Source organism: Ascaphus truei, chromosome 10 (assembly GCF_040206685.1).
Source record: "Ascaphus truei isolate aAscTru1 chromosome 10, aAscTru1.hap1, whole genome shotgun sequence".
NCBI classification, from domain to species: domain Eukaryota; kingdom Metazoa; phylum Chordata; class Amphibia; order Anura; family Ascaphidae; genus Ascaphus; species Ascaphus truei.
The window spans coordinates 48291886-48309316 of NC_134492.1; the positions used below are offsets into that span (position 1 = coordinate 48291886).

At 38.4% G+C, this 17431-nt stretch overlaps 1 protein-coding gene across 1 annotated transcript in view; it reads left to right on the plus strand.

The window, feature by feature from the left end:
* Nucleotides 1-17431, plus strand: part of BRINP3 (BMP/retinoic acid inducible neural specific 3) — a 642890-nt gene that overhangs the window by 577036 nt on the left and 48423 nt on the right. The gene's annotated exons all lie outside the window — the stretch shown is intronic.

The following is a 17431-nucleotide window of genomic DNA, read 5'->3' on the forward strand; positions in this document are numbered from 1 at the left end:
AAGAGTTTGCAAAATAATAATTATATGAGTGTCGGCAATAATTAATTTGTTTCAGAATGTCACCATAAGAAGAAATTACAAGCCAAGTACTGTAGCAAAGGACAGTTATGGTCCGTATGTTACGAAGACTCAGAAATTAATTAGAGATTGTGTAGCATAATGAATAATAGGGCCTTTTATTTAGAAAACATAGCAAAGACATCCATCTCAGACACATACTGTCCCGGATAAGCTCATTCTAAAGCTTGCCGGGAGCCGAGTGGGCTAGCCGCGGGTCTGCTCTCCGTTTAAAAATGGAGTATCCCGCGCGGTGGCCGCTTCAATAGATAAGCGCTAATGGCGCTTACTTTTGAAAGCGCCCGAGGCGCGGGAAGACCGGCCGGTTTGGGCCGAAGACAGCCCGCGCGCCGCCCGCGCTATTTTTAAACTGCGGGGGCACTGCGGGGGCAGCCGCATTAGAGTCAGCCCGGCCGCTACTGTAGGGTATAATCAGCGCAGGTTCTTAAAGGTCATCCTGAGAAGGTCCACAGGAACCCATCGTTTTGTTTGGGCCTGGTCGGGTCAATGGGTTCTGTTTGGAGTGGATTACTTTAGACAAGGATGGTCCAGTCTGTGCCCTAATTACTACAAATATTTCCAACATTTATATTAAATAATTGTTTTTTTTTTTTTTTAAAGTTTGGTAAATATTTGCAAATGTAGCCCACTGAGCAAAAGTTTTGCAAGTGCCGATAGTCTAATGTTTCACACACCTTGACTCCCTACATTGATTGGGGGTCTTACAAACCTGTTAACATCATTTTCAAATTGGAGGAGCAATTTGAACTTACATTATACATCAGAATATATATTTATTTTTAAAACAGCTCTACTTGGCAACACGTATAGTGTGATCAATTAAAAACACTCATTTAACTCTATCTCAACCATTTTAACATTTGCTTCATACACTGTAGTTGGAACGTGTTCAGTGCACTGCTAGTTTAGTCAAGGAGGTCTCACTGTGAAAAGATTAAGTACCACACAATACATACTGTTTACAGTTTACTGCTTTAGTTAGAAAACAACTAAAGGCGTCAAACTGATGAAAGAGTGCGGTTAAACAGAAAGAATGTGTTCACAAGAGAAAGGTACCAGTGGACTGAACAATGAAGCATGTCATCAAAAAGAACAAAAGAGTTAAAGCAATATGTACACACACAAAAACACGAATGAATACATAAATACATACATACATACTGTAATGACAAAGTTACTGTGTCTTTAATGTACTGGGTGACCTTTCAAAGGCCATATACAGTATCCCTTACCTTTTATGATCTTCTTATGTGCCATCTTCAATATACAGTATTGCATCTTTCCCAATTTAGACAACATTTTCTTCAGAAAGCAGATTTACTGATAAAGCATACCATAGATCTGTTTTATTATTCGAGATGATGATTAAAATAATTCTTCAGTTTAGTTTATCTTTACTGTCAGTACTAAAAAGAAATAAACATTACTCAGTCGTTTTATGATTCTAAGTATTTACGTTAAAAAATGTATTTAAAGAAGCACATGTTGAAGTACTGATATAAATTAAATCACTTGCAAGTAGGTTTAATTGAAATACAAAAGCAATATTTTTCTATTTGTACTTGTGTACTCATTCATTTTAAGATTAAACCGTTATTATTGGTGTAAATCTTTGTAATGTCTTTGTGCAATATTAGAAAAGCATTCTATTAAATAAATATACAAACATAAAAGTAACTTTATATGGAAGCAAGTACAAATTTTAGATTAATAATAAAAAAATTAGTTACTGTATGTTAATAACAAATGTAATGTTTTTCAGATGCATGTGGAATAGTAACAGCAAAAACCTAAAAGTGAAAAATTGTGCTTAAGAATTAGCAGTTGGTAATGTCAGTCAGTGCGGATTGTGCAGAGAGCTACTTTAATGAAAGCCGCAACGGCAATAAAGTCGCCACATTATTGCCGTTTATGTTCGCCGTATGCAGGTTACTCCGTTACCCCTGTGAAAACTTAGGGGCATATGCAGAGAACTGCGAGAATGGCCATTCGCCAGACATAAAACTCTCCATGTTTTTGGCGGATTCTCCTCGCAGTATGCAGGAAAGTGCGCATATCTGGGAGAGGAATCCGGCAGAGAGATGGCGAGCACTGGCGAGAAGGGCTCCGCTGGCGAGATCTGTCAGCAGAGAGTGAGATCCGCCTCTCTCTGCACAAATCTCGGCGGCAAAAAAAAAAATGTGTACATATCAATAGGATTGCTATTGTAGATGTGCAAAGGGTCTCCGAGGATGAACCGCGTTGGTTTTATGTCCGGGGACCCCCTGCTTCCCGAGATACAGGCCCCTTTATGAGGTGCCGGTATCTCCTATGCATGGAGATAGCCCGATCACGTGACGCGGGACATTTCCATTCATAGGAGATATTGGCACCTCATAAAGGTGCCTGTATCTCGGGAAGCAGGGGGTCCCCGGACATAAAACCAACAAGTTTCATGTCCAGAGACCCTCTGCACATGTACACTATTAATAAAAATACAGTAATGCTGCTTCATTACCTTACCGGCTATCTGTTAAGGCAATGAAGGGGTTAAGTCACAGTAGCATGTGTATATTGGGGACAGTGGCCCCCAATAAACATTGCAATACACAGCACAATCAGGCTCTGTGCTCCCAACAACACCTAAACCCCCTTTTATACATAACCCTTAGTAATTTTTAAGGCACAGGAATGGTACTATAGGCTGGCGGTGGCCCTCGGGTGTTTCCTGCAGTATCAAGTCTGTGCCCAAAAAAATTATTACAAGATACATAAATACTTTAACATAAATACACCCCACCCTCCTACCCACCCCTGTGAGGCATAACCACCATCACCCCCCACACACCGGGAGGCCTACCGTCCGTCCCTTAGGGACAATACCCCCTACCCCCAATACCCACATTCAAAACAATACACACCCGCAAGAAGCATAACAATTATTAAAAAAACTATACATAACCCACCCACAACATATAGCAAATATATTGTGGTGTTACTTAACCCCTTAATAACAATAAAGGTTAATAAGCGCTAAAGTAATTAATGGGTTAAGCCACCCTTTACCCATTCATTTGTACAGTGGCTTCATCATTCTCTTTATATATATATATATATATATATATATATATATATATATATACACATATACATTTACATATACATGTATATATTTATATATATATAAATATATATATATATATATATATATATATATATATATATATATATATATATATATATATATATATAATGTTACATATATCTGTAAAAATATATGTAAAATATATGTATGATTAAGCAATCTACAGAGAAATGGGAAAGGATATGCATGTAGCAATGTAAAACATCCGATCTGCAATTGACATCACTGCCAAATTAAAAAAAAATCCAAATGAAAATAAAAACACATATCATCAGAGAATACAGCAAGCACCTATCCAAAGCAGTAAAGAGTAAATTGCTATAAAACTTACAATTGAACAATGTGTACATGAAGCAAATAATATTTCCATCATGTACACAATTGCAATCAATGGTCCAAAACAAATACACGATTGAAAGTAAACATTCTATATAAACAAAGCAAGTCGACAATAATACATTACCAACACACAATTAATGCCATCCGAAAAACATTACAAGCAAATCTAAACAAAAAACACTATTCAAGATTGCTATGCAAACACAAAACCATTGCAAAAACAAATTTATTTCTAACTAACACGATTGTACACAATCTAAATGCACCAAATAAGCCACATTAAACCATTAAGGCAGGGTCCCAACATATACCCATGCAATCATCATCATGTTAAATGAGAAAAGTAAATGAACATAACATTTCACACACACAATAGTAAGCAAACAGGGAAAAGAGTTGTATAATACATGATCAAATGCAATAAACATTTGAAAAACAACCCGTTAATAAACATGTATGTATATAGCTCCAGAGGGATATATATACATACATGGCCATGAATTGAACATTAAAAAAATCATCTGACTTTTGAGAAAAAACACAAAAAAAAAACCCCATTTCGCCGCTCAGCACCAGCTTCTTGCCAACTTTTGTTGGCGGAGCGATTTGGAGAAAAACTCTCCATTTTATAGCCCCGATCAGCGCCGAGATGCTGATCGGGGCTACTAGAATACGGCGGATTTTAAAACTGGAGAAATATTGCTTCTTGCCACCCATCTGGCGAGTTTTTTTTAAAGAAACCAAAAATCGGCGGATTTTAATCATATGGCCAGTTTCTCGCCATTTCAGGATTTGCTATGGGCATATTTGGCAAATACATGGCGAGATAGGGCTTCTCGCAGCTCTCTGCATAGGCCCCACTGTCTTTGAAGCGGGTTAATCGGGTAAAAATTCTGATGTCAACTCACTTTATGACCTTTTGGAAAGCCCGTGGGGCAAATTCATTAGTTATTTTGACCACCTCCAAGAGCTGCATTGGTCTTACTGGAGTATATATGGAGTATATACTGTATATGGACCTAAAGTATAATATACTGAAAGTATATAATATACTGCGACATTAATAAAATCCCCTCTACTGAAAAATTATTCTTATTTATATTTTTCTTTTTATATTCCTGTTTTTTATCATTGATTAATTTAGGTACATCACATTTCATTTTGTACTGATTCCCTTACATCTATTTATTTATATTATTATTTTCCCATTTCTATTTCTTTACCCATTTATGTTGTTCTCTATTTCTCACAGTTTTGGATTTTCCTGTTCCTATTTGCTTTTAGTTCATTTTAAGCATGTGACCCCTCGAGGAATGTTATTAATTAAATGTACTGTACACACCCATTAATTTTCCTCTCTTTCTCTCAGGGGTTGTAAAATACATAAATTTGGATTGTATTTATTTTTTTTCACTTAGAGGGTTGCTCGTCCTTTGGCATCCTGTGTGGACTACCCCTGCTCAAGAATCAATTTTTATTGCTGGATAGCTCACGCCTGTAAGTGGCCTGCTTTATTAGGAAGCCAGGAGAGTGTCCATGACTATGCTACAGGTGTGACTAGCTACAGTACAGGTGTGAGCAGTACAGCTCTAAAGTATTGTGTGACAGTGGAGCTATCCAACATCTGAGATAATTCAATGTTAGAGTTGCCTTGAATAACAGGTTGTGGGTTCTGATCCTTTTTGAACTAACATTAGTTAGTTCATCAAAAGGTGCCTTAGGCTTGACAGTATACTGTAGGTTTTACGGAAATATTTTAGTAGATGTCGGGTGTGAGTCATTTAAATATACTTTGCTTATTTTATTAGCACATCAACCAGGTATCTAACAGTAAGGTGTGCTCCTTTTGAAGCACAGGTGTTTCGCCATATATTATTTGGAGGAAGGTTTAAGGGGATATACTGTACAGTATACAGTATACAGTATATAGTGCTTGGAAATCTAGTAAATTAGTTCCCTCTCAGCCTCATATTTCAGTGTCTGGAGGGAACTAACGCCAACTTTAGGTAAGACAGGCGTAATTTAAGTCATGTGGGAAGCAGCTACGCATACTACTTATAAACAGTTCAAAATTAGGACAATCATTGATAGAGAAGGATATACTGTAGGAGTGCTTCTGCAGATCACAGGCAATAGTGCTCAATGTTGGGCAGTATCTGCAAAGGCTACCAATATATTATCTTGCATAAAACGCTGTATATGTGGAAGGGAACAAAGCTATATGTCCTTGTATAAATAATGGGGATGAAATGCATGATTTACAAGGAATGACTATCCAAATTGGGATTATTTAAATCAGAAAAGAAGTGTCAAAGAGGGAATCAGATTGCTTTTAAGAAATATCAAAAGTCAATACAAGGAACTTTCACAAGATTTTTTTTATCCCAAGGACATGACACAGGGTTTTTAGATTAGAGGAAGGAGATTTCCGAAACAATTATACTGCACCCTATGGCATGCAGCACATACAAGGCCTTTGTAAACCTGCTTTGTATAAGGAAGCAATATTTGCAAGAGCAGTATTTTTGGGTGCTAAATATATGTGTTTCCTTTTGCCCCACTTCTGCTCTGACATCCAGGCTGGAACAAGTATTTGTGATCACTCTTTATGTTCTGGTTATGGATTAGGTTTTGGTTTTAATTATTTCTTGATATACTGCTAATATTGGCTGTTATATCTCTATTATAACTAGCTGGGAGACACGGTCCGACCGTGGGGTTATATTTTTATGTTAGAATATTAACAATCTTATTTACTCCTTGAGTGTGCTGACCAATCAAATAGTTTAAAACTCTAATCATTGGGAGTGTTAATGTTTATAATGTATGGTACATGTATGTACATTGCTATATTAAAAGTTACATTTTATTGACTTACAATCATTTCTTATATACTCTCTACATTTAGTGGTGTGCATATATAGGATCTCTTTTGGTGTGCTCTTCCACACACATCATATCTGTTCATAGGATCTCCAAGGAAGTACCAGGATTTATATCTACTTTCTGGTTGATGATTCTTTATGTAGCTTGTGAAAGTGTCATACAAAACAATGTGCATGTGTTCAGATGGTCTTTATTGAAATTAAATTTGAAAAGGAAAGGGATTTTTGTTTAGCTTTTTCAATAATATTTACAAATGATGTGACCAGATGGGTAATGTATACTGTATCAATCTAGCAGATCTGATTAGAAAATGCTACAATCTATCTGGGTTGTTTTAAAAAAATGTAAAAGGTATTACAGTCTGAACACTTGCAATCTGAAATCTTCTGAAGTACCTAATTCAGTGTCACAACTGTCAAGATTTTATTCAGTAGGTATTGGCACCAGTAACTGATCAAATTATTGGGAATGTTTATACAGATGTAGTCAGATTTATTATACCCGGTGTCTCAGAATGAATAGCAAAACAGCTGCCTTTGGAGAGTCCGTTCTTCAAAAATGGAACCCTCCCATGGAGAGATCTCCCACTGCTGGGGGGTACCGCGGCTATGATTCAGCAGGTTCCAATGTTAAAGGGAGCGATAAGTTTGGCTACATCTGTAGCTTTATATGTTAACATTAGTAATTGTGTCCTAACACTGTAGGTGATCACTGTTTTATTACTGTTGATGAACACAGACCTTTTCCCCCAAAGAGCTTACAGTCTGGTGCTTAAGGTATGGAAGGATATATAAGTGTTCAAAGGGGTTCAGTGGGCAGGTAAACGTACTGTAAAACAAAAAGAACGAGTCCTGCGCTCCTACCAATTAGGCTAAAATAAAATAATAATCTCATGAAAAAGGGTTATTTTGTTAAACCCTTTGGCCAAAGCATTTATAAGCCTGCATGCCACGACAAGGCATAACCGTATGCAGGAACCTACAGGTAAACGTACTGTAAGCTGTATGTTAGATTCATCAAGGTAAAGAGCTTCATTTTCTGTGGGCTAGATTCTGACTTCCCCCAGCAGTTAGAAATTCTCTGTGGAGTATTCCAATAAGCAGAAGAGAACCCAAGCAGGCAGCCGTAGCTTTTACTGTCCCTGGCGTTACACAGTTTTACTTTTATTCTTGTGGCACTGGGGACAGTAACTCTGGTTACATCTGAATGTCAATTTATGTAGTTTTAGTAGGAATGTATGTTTCATGATACACATTATAAAACGCTGTATCAAATTCTGCTTCACTGTGCATAATTGTTCCCATTTTTATAAATATGAAATAGAACCAAATCTTAGGTGGCATACGTTTTCTTGACTAACAGTCTGTGTCAAATGTAAGAAACATTTTTTTTGTGTGTGAAAACACCATTTTTTTGTGGTGATATATCTAGAGACGGGCGAATTCGCACAAATCCGTTTCCAGGATTTTTGCTGACGTTACGCTCAAAATCTATTTAGCGGTGTAAAATCCAAAACGGAATTGGGACGGTTTCAATCCATGCAGATTTTTCAAAAACATCCATTGGATACCAACCCAGGGACAGATTTGTAAATCCGGATTTGTAAGAATCCGCCAACAGATTGCTGAATCCGTGGATTGGATTTTACAAATCTGTCCACGGGTTGCGGAATCCGTAGAGTGTATTGGTAATAATTATCCACAAAACACGAATTGCCTTTTTGAGATTGAGCCACTGAAATTCGCCAATAACATTTGCCCATCTCTAGCTATATCCAAGTACTACAGTAAATACTAAGTACAGTACAGTATTTTACAGCTAAACTTCAGTAGTATTTTATGCCACATCAAAAGAAGTGACTAGAAAGGCAATATTTTTTTGATAGTAACAGTTTCCATATTAAGATATTTAACATCTTGTTTCATTGCTAACAGTTTCTTGAAAGATTTCAAGGAACAAGGGAATGATTTGCATGTACAATAGAATGTCTGGTTATCAAGGATCCTTTATATGCCAGCAGTTATACTGTAAGTCATTAAAAGTGTTAATAAGGTAGTTTACAAGTTAGCAATATAATTCCACAGTTAGCACGGTTTCTTTACTCAGCAAGAATCATTCCAAAATGTAGTGAGAATTTAATGGAATTTGCACGTTTGTGTATCAATCACTTATTTCTCTGTACAGTATCTCAGGCAACAATGATTAGATTGAAAGCTCAGTGTCATTATATTCATAAAACCCCCGTCTGTGTTCGTTCGCACCCATTTTCTACTGCACATTATCATTCAAAGCATACCCTCAGATGCTTCCCCATCACCACCTGCACTCTCCGCATCATCCATCAAACTCTGCACATCCCCCATGATCTGCTGCAAACACCATCATCCCCTCCACACGCCCCCATCACCCAATGCACATTCCCCCATCATATATACATAAAAATAATGGGTTACATGTAACTGTATGTATATATATATATATATATATATATATATATATATACACACACACACACACACACACACGCTTACTAATCATACACATAATATATACATATATACACTTCAACCAGAGAGCAGTGTAATGATGAATAACAGCTCTCAAGTTTGGTGTTCAAAAGCAAATAAATTGTATTATATGCAGAGAAATCAAACATTTCAGTCCAACTATGGGACCTTCATCAGGGCGGGGTCAGCAGTGAGGGGGCGATATAAATACATACAGAGAGGGAGGGTGGATGGAACAGGGGGAGGGGCAGGGTCCCAGAAGTGCAAAAACTGAAAAAAAGTCAGTGAGGAAAAGAGCCTCTGGCCTTGCATCCAGTTTGCAGGCAACCAATGTGTAAACAACTGTAATATTTAGCAACTTATGGGAAGATCGTGCTGTCTACAATATTAAAACGGACTCTAATACCCAAAGTGAAAGTAACTGTATATACCATATTCATCCTATCTGTAAGGAAGGTGGGGAGAATATTATAACTAGTAATACATAATCAAGGCATTCAAATATAGTTATAAAGTCCAGTACAGCAGCAATAGGGATGAGGACAATTCAAGCTTATCCAGACTGCATAGTGCAGAGTGCATATTTCATAGGAAAACAAGACCGGCAGCATGTCAGGACACTGTCTGGTGGGCTAGATAAACATCTACTGCAGCTACAGAGACTGTAGGGTGGTTATTGTATCATCGCAGGAGCCATTATCCCCACATCAAATGATCAATATGTGGCAGTGTACATTCATTTAATATCATCTAGGAACGTCCCGATGTTTACATAGTGAAGTCTCCGCGATGCCACCCGCAGTACCTGCTGCACTGTGTCCAGTGATCAGTTGGTCCATGTCCATGTCAGTAGCAGCACCACAGCCCTCAGAGGCAGTCAGACTTGTTCTGTCAGCAGCTTCTTCCATGTCCTTCCATGATCTCCGCTGTTTGTAGCAACTGCATCGCCACACAGTGCAGCATGTCTTGCATCGGTCACCGCTGCACCACCTCTCATGGCCGTCACTTGTTAGGACCAAATGATTGATACCCGCCAGTGCTCAATACTGCAGTCTTTTCAACTCAATCTGGGGTCTCCCCAGCTCATTGCTTATTCTCCATGCTTATTCTGTGCCGGTCTCCCACTGCATCACATCACTCCCGAAAAAAAGGAAGCCAAACCCTGCTGAAACGCGTAGGATGAGATACCTATGCCTTGTGAGCAACCGTAGAAAACTACCTGCACAGTCCCTACGTGATTTGGCACCAAACGGACCGGTGGGGAAGGTGAGGTTGGTGTGACCATTGCGGGAGCTGGTGATAAGATTGCTATGTGAGGCTGCGAAAGGCTGTGGTTAAAGAGGAGTACCAGAAGAATCACCAATACAACACCGGGCGAACGCGAACTCTGATGCATACAGTGGAGCCCTGAGAAGAGATCTGTGAAATAGTGCCGGGCAGACGCGACTACCGCAAACTCTGGTCCATGCAGCGGAGCCCTGGGGTAAGACTGTAAAATCTCTGTTGTCGGTACACAAACCCACAAACACAGCATATATGGAAACAGCCTAGACGGACACCTTCTCCCAGAAAACGACACAAGGAAACGCATAAACCTGAAGAGAGGTAAGTCTGAGTGAGTTATTTAAAATACTCATATCAACAAATATATAATACCATTAAGAAGACAAATAACCACAAACTTTCACGTTTACCACAAGGCACAATGTGACAACATCAACTATGTGATCTTACCAAATACACCTTCAAAGTGTTTTTTTCAAAACAAAGGCATTCCAATATTTTGTGTTTTTTATATTTGGGCCATAGTGCCTAACTGCCACCAAATAGGTAATTTGCTGAGGATCAGGACATGTGGGAACTAATCTGTTCATGCATAAATATTTCATTTTTTCCAATAGCCCTATCCAATTCTGGAATTTCTGTTATATGGTGTACATTTTTATATTATTAACTGTGTATTGTAGATTACAGGTAACTGATTAAGCTTAATCAAGGTATAGGTTTCCAAATATTTTGTTTTGTGAAATACCAATATTAGTAATCATTTAATTGTATTGTTGTTTTGTATTAAATGTTTATGATTGAAACTGCATATCATTTTCTTCAAAAACCTTGGTTATACCAGTGTTGCTTAAAAATATACATATCAGATCCTAATTCATGCGCCAGGATGTTTGCCCTTTTCTTGCACATTTATAGTGGGTAGAGATTCCCCTTTTCACCTAGGCTGCAATAGAATTTAAATTAAAATGTATTATAACAAATATAATTCACTAGTTAAACCCACTAAAAACCCTGTAGTTAATATAATAGAGCCTTAATCTTTTCTTCGATCACATCGCTACTCCCTGAGTACTTTCCCCAATACCATTACATTACCAGTTCGGACCAACTCCAAAACCGAGATTAACCTACATCCCCAACTACATGATCAAGTTGAAACTGTGGACATCACACCCCTTTTGTCAACTCATACAACTTCTACAATGGGTTGCTGTCACCTTATTCTCTCCCCGTATATAATTAAGGTAAATTTACAGTAAATGTACATACAGTAGAACAGTAGATAGTAGAACTGTCATTTTCAAACAACACACATACTGTATACGTTTCATGGAACATGTGTGTGCCTACATTCAAAGATCCTGATATACATTCCATGCAACACGCATGCACCTACATTCAAAGACACGCATATGCATTCCATCCAACATGCATGCACCTACTTTCAATGACACACATGTGTATAGGCAATGTACTTTAAGTATTTTTTTCTTCTTTATTAATAAATACCAAACAGAATGAAACTGTACAAGACACAGCCAGAAGAGGTCGATTGAAGTCTAATAACTGATAACATTTTAAAGTTTTTTCTACTAACATATTTTTATTGATATTTTCTACTTTTTAATTTTTTTAAAGTATTCAATTAAATAAAAACATTGTAATGGCTAAGCATTCGACAGAGAAGCCCAATGCTACATCCAACATGACAGAAATACACAGTAAAATACTTATATATTCTCTTGAAATAGGGTCATTTAGTTTAACCCTTTGGCCAAAGCATTGTAAGCCTGCGAGCCACGTCAAGGCAGACACCTGTTTGCAAGTCCTAACACTACCAGATAAAATACTAATATACCTCTATTAGGATTAAAATTCTCATCTACTGTACCTCTATTAGGAGGGAGAAAGACCACAGTTGGTCTATATCCAGCAGAATGAAAGGACCTGTAAACTAGGGAAGTGGGGAGGGGCGGGCTTAAAACCTGGGAAGGAGGAGCCACCAACCTCCACCAGCTGAAACAGCTGAGAATAGGTTAACAAAACACAGAACTCCAGCTTTGAAGATAGAAGATTTCATCATTTCATTTCATCCTCACATGTATGGGTCTTTCCTAACCAACTAATTACAGCATTATTCACAAGCTGTTTATGCCCAATACTGGGTAGCTCTGGACTAAGAACTTTGTTCTATTTCTCTCTATGATATTACCTAACCGGTAGCGCAAGTATTCATGGACATTTTTAAAGACTTATGGAAAACAATTATTCTCTTTTGGGGGCTATAGCACATATTCATACACACTCTGTATGAAAAATGTATTTTTTTTTATCCAAACCTTTCTTCAATAAATTGTTTTTAACCATTTTGGTTTGTGCTTAGCCCCCCTTTTTGTTTTGCTTTGTTCCATATGTTCCACAATTGGATTCTTCTACTAATCATGGAAATAGATGCATATTTACATTGTGTGTTACACATACTACCCATAAACTTGCCTGTGCATGCAAGTTTCTATGGAATCTGGATGAAATGCATATGCATGATTGAATTTCTGCAAATGCGAGTTTATATGTAACCTGTTTGAAACGCATATGCGTGTCATTAAATTTTTGCTCATGTGAACTGTGCAGTATTACTAGAAGGTACAGATGCAGCAGCCGTTATTAAAACACCACACGTTGTATACCTCGGAATACCCATGTCATGGCGTGGGATTTCTTCCAAACGTACTGCCTTAGGACGCGTGTGCAGGTGAGTGCAGAAAATGGCATTTTAGTGTTCTGGCTTTTAAACACCTGAAATTGACACAGTAGCACAGTAGCACAGTACTGTACACATTACAATTCATTCATTTGCACACAATCCATGAAATTCAAACAAAGCAAACGCGATAAACACGTGTGCCTGGGGAGATTGGCCGCGTTCATGCCGCGTGGAGTACAGCAGGGCACACGAATATGGCGCAGTGATTTGTTAAAATAATGCCACTGCATCTGTAATCGTAGTGGGCACAGAAGTATACTGTATACCAGCGGTGCGCAAAGTGGGGGGGTGAGAATTTTCAGGAGGGGTGCGGCGACTACAGAGGTCCCACGCTCTCCCCCAGGGCACTTAAATTAAGTTCCGGGGGGACCGTGTGAGATGCCTCTGCAGCTTCACTTACCTGATCTTCAGCGATGCATCGCCATGCTTACTGGCATCAAATGACACCACAGGGTCACGTGCCATTTCTGCGGAGTATTGCAACAACACTAAAACCCCATTTTCTCGGCCGCAACTCATTCATGAGTCAGCTGCGAGCAGCCAAAAAATGATTGGTTGCACATAATCTATCCACGAGAGAAATACGCCAGTAAATGACGCTACAGTATATCTGTATTATTTTAGTTAGAGCTTCACATTTAACTTGTCCTGATTCCTTCTTTTTAACACAATGGCTTTTAATTAAATTTGAAAGCCCCCCAAAAAATAAGATCCAAAGCTTCACCAATATCATACCTTACTTATCCTTTGTAAGTTATCATTCATGGCAAATATTCATAGCATATTTTCAATATGATAAATTCATGCCGTATGTTAAACTGAAAGTGTGCCAATCATCTGCACAGTAGCACCACAAGCTGCTATTTTTCTAACATCTGCTGTATACCTAAAGTCCTGCAGTGCATCTTATAATAAAAGTAATTACAAAATTATTTCCTTAGCAAATGTATAACTCTGTAAATGTGTAGGAGAGTAATGTATTTAATGATTTCCATCACAAACAGTCCTAATAACATGGACAGAAATGGGCTAAAATCTCATTAACAAATAAAGACTCCTCTATAAAGTTATTTATAATTAGATTTTTTCAAGACATATAATGAGTCCTTAAGGATGCCAACATATAAGCTATAGTCCCAGGATGTATTTAATTAGTTATTATTTCTACTGTTGCATGCAATCTTAAAAAGAGGCACCTTGTGACTATCAAGAGTTCTTCTCTACTAATGTATTTTTTAATTCATTTATTAAAAACAGTGTAAGTAAAATGTCAAGCTATTTTACAATGTAAACCTGAATTTGCTTCTATGACTTACTGATATTGGTAATAAACAAAGCATTTTATTCAGCTAGGACACATATTTAATATACTGTACGGTGTATTAAAAATAAGGATGGGCAGTTCAGGGATCAAAAAATCTGAGCCCCCGTCCAAATTCCATAAATCAGAATTAAACCGAACACGACTCAGATTTATGGGCCCGAATCAGAGATAGAAACTAATCAAAACCATGTTTCTACCTCTGATTTAGGTTTAGTTTAACTCTTCACACCACTTACCAACTGAGACACCCACATGGCGTAGGAGGGTGAATAACAGAGGTCAGTGATGTTCAGGAAGAGGAATGGAACGTCCCCATAAAAATATCACCCACAGACATTTCCCTGTGGATCCATACTTCCAAAGGTAGGGGGTTTCATTATAGATCAGAGGCTCCCTGTCTCCTGCTGACCCTGTCTCCTCTGACACCAGGGATCAAGTCATCAGAGGTGGTGGGTCTAGTCGGAAAGAGGGAGACTCTAATCTGCCGTTAAACACCTGTGGACTCTACAGCTGCACTGGAGGACTCCCCCCTCCCCACTTGTCACCTTCATGTTGATTTCTCTGTCCCATGTTACTCCCTTCCCCATGCCACTTACTTACCCCATGTCATATTACTCTCTTCCCCATGTTAATAATATTTGGTGTTGTATTCATATATAGCAAAGAAAAAACAGTGGGCACACTTGTACTACATTTTGGCATGTGTAAGCAACTTCATTATATGAATATAATCATACATTACCATACATTATAAAAATAGGGACAAGACAAATCGTTTGGTCGCTTACAACAGGAGCTTCAAAAGGTTGGTGCAAAGATATGGACAGTACAAAAATAGTAAATATACCAAACAAGAAGTGAAGTCCCAGGAAAAAGCTTGTGAAATCAGCGCAGTGTGCCTGACGTCCCCCATTCCTTGGCAACCCGTCTGTCGACTAGAAGGCAGTCTTGCGTATGTGCATACATATTTAAAGTCTGAGTGAACAGCAGTGACGTGGGAAACACATGTGGAAGTGATGCAGGAAGCAAGCATCCCTCGTTGCATAGCAACCCTCATCTTGTTCAGCCAGTGCTTCTGTGCATGAGTAGGAAACGAAGAGAGGCAGAATAGCCAAGAAAGGAGATAATGGGGCTTATGCTATAAGCGCTCATAAGCCACTTATTGAGCACTTATCGGCCAAAATGCCTACTGCTATTCAGTAAGCCTCGATAAGTGGGCCATAAAAGAATGAATCACCAAAATTTTGAGCCTTCAAAAAAAAAAATCGCCGGTCTCAGGTTCTGAAACTCGTGCAATTCTAGTTGCCTCGATTAGCTTATCGAGGCCTATCGAGGCTAATCGCGGCTCTAGAATGGCGAGTTTCTCCCAAAATCCTCCCGCCAGGAAAAGTTGGCGTGAGGCTGGTGAGAAGCTGATGAGAGGTAGCGATACATGACTTAGAAGAACAAGCTTTTTTCCTGCATCGGATTGATTCCAGGGGTCTCCGGAGCTGATATCCATTAATATCAGCACCGGAGACCCCCAGCATGAATCCAACGCAATAAAAATGATTTTACAGTCAACTTCATTATCTAAGCGGCTACCCGCTAAGGCAATGAAAGGGTTAATCCCTCCCACCAGTGGGCCAAATACCCCCTTCACCAACCCTGCTACCCACAAAAAACACAAATAGCCACTTGTTCTACCAACATATGACACCAGAGGCCACCGGTATCTGGGGGTCATCAGTTGGTCCCCGAGGGTGTCTGTGAGCTCTCAGGGAGTCCCCATGGGTGTCTGGGGGTCCTCGATGAGACATCATCCTTTAAAGTGGCTTCACATCCTTTTGAACTAGTGTAACCTATCACATAGTACAGCAACCAATTTTCTGCACTACCATGTGATATAGCCATATGGTTTTAATGCTGTGACCTTCACCTTCCTTAGTGATGTCGTCACATCCTTAGAAAAAAAAGAGGTGGGTACATGATACAGCGTCCAATCAGTTTGGAGCAGTACCACCTGACCTGAAAATGTGACATCACGGGCCATATATAAGGCCTCTACGTCTCATTTTACCTCAAGGGGACTTATCATGAGGTTGGATTGACAGATGAAGACAGAAGATAGAACATTAAAGAAAAGAAAGAAATAATGACAGATGAAGATAGAAGAAGGTGATAGAAGATAAAAGAAAGAAGAATTTTGTTACCTGTTCCAGATCTTCAAGGTGGATGGTGTTGGATTGACTTTGATGATGTCGCGGTACGAGAGCTTGCCTGTACGAGGTACGTCTGGATTCGGAGGGTCGATGCTTCTAATGGTAAGAAAAATTTTGAATGTATGTAATTAGATTTTTACAGGTTTTTTGTTGTATTTTTTTATTTTTATGTTTGTGATTGCCCATTGACTGATAATATATTAATCTGAGCCCCAGGGTACAGATAAATACAGTGACAGTCAATGCATTTTTTGGCAAATGCTTGTTTTGAATTGATTGTAATATTTTCTATGTTTTTATTGATGGATTCTATAGTTTGGTATTTGGATGGCTTGTTTTTAGTGAATTTTAGGATCGGTTAACGTTTTAAATTAATTCATTGTTTTATTGGCTACTGGTTTAAATTCATTAATTGTTTTGTAGACTAGTATTTAAAATGCATTAATTGTTTTGTTGGTTAGTGCTTTTATTTATTAAATTGATTGATTGGCTAGTGCTTTTATTTATTTAATTGGTCGACTAGTGATTTTATTTCTTGAATTAGGGTGTTTAGGTGCTTGTGTATATCTTTTATTATTGTGTATTTTTGGCCTTCATGCTTTTTGATTAGGGTGACCATTGACTGCTATAGTGGCTTATCATGCCCATATTATATGGGTATGATGTATGTACCACTATGCCAATCAATGGGTACAGGGTGGGTATAGTGGTCCCGGGGTGGGTGGCTAGGCCTCCTGGGTGGGTATCAAGGGATGGGGGTTAACCCTTTAATTACTATAGAGGTTATTAAGCGCTAAGGCCATTAGATTGTAATTTTTCTTGTATTCTTGCTGGCATCGGAGGACATGGACCTGCAGTATGCTGATGAGGATGCCCTTCATGATGACAGGGGTAAGTATAAAGATTTATTTATTTTATTTA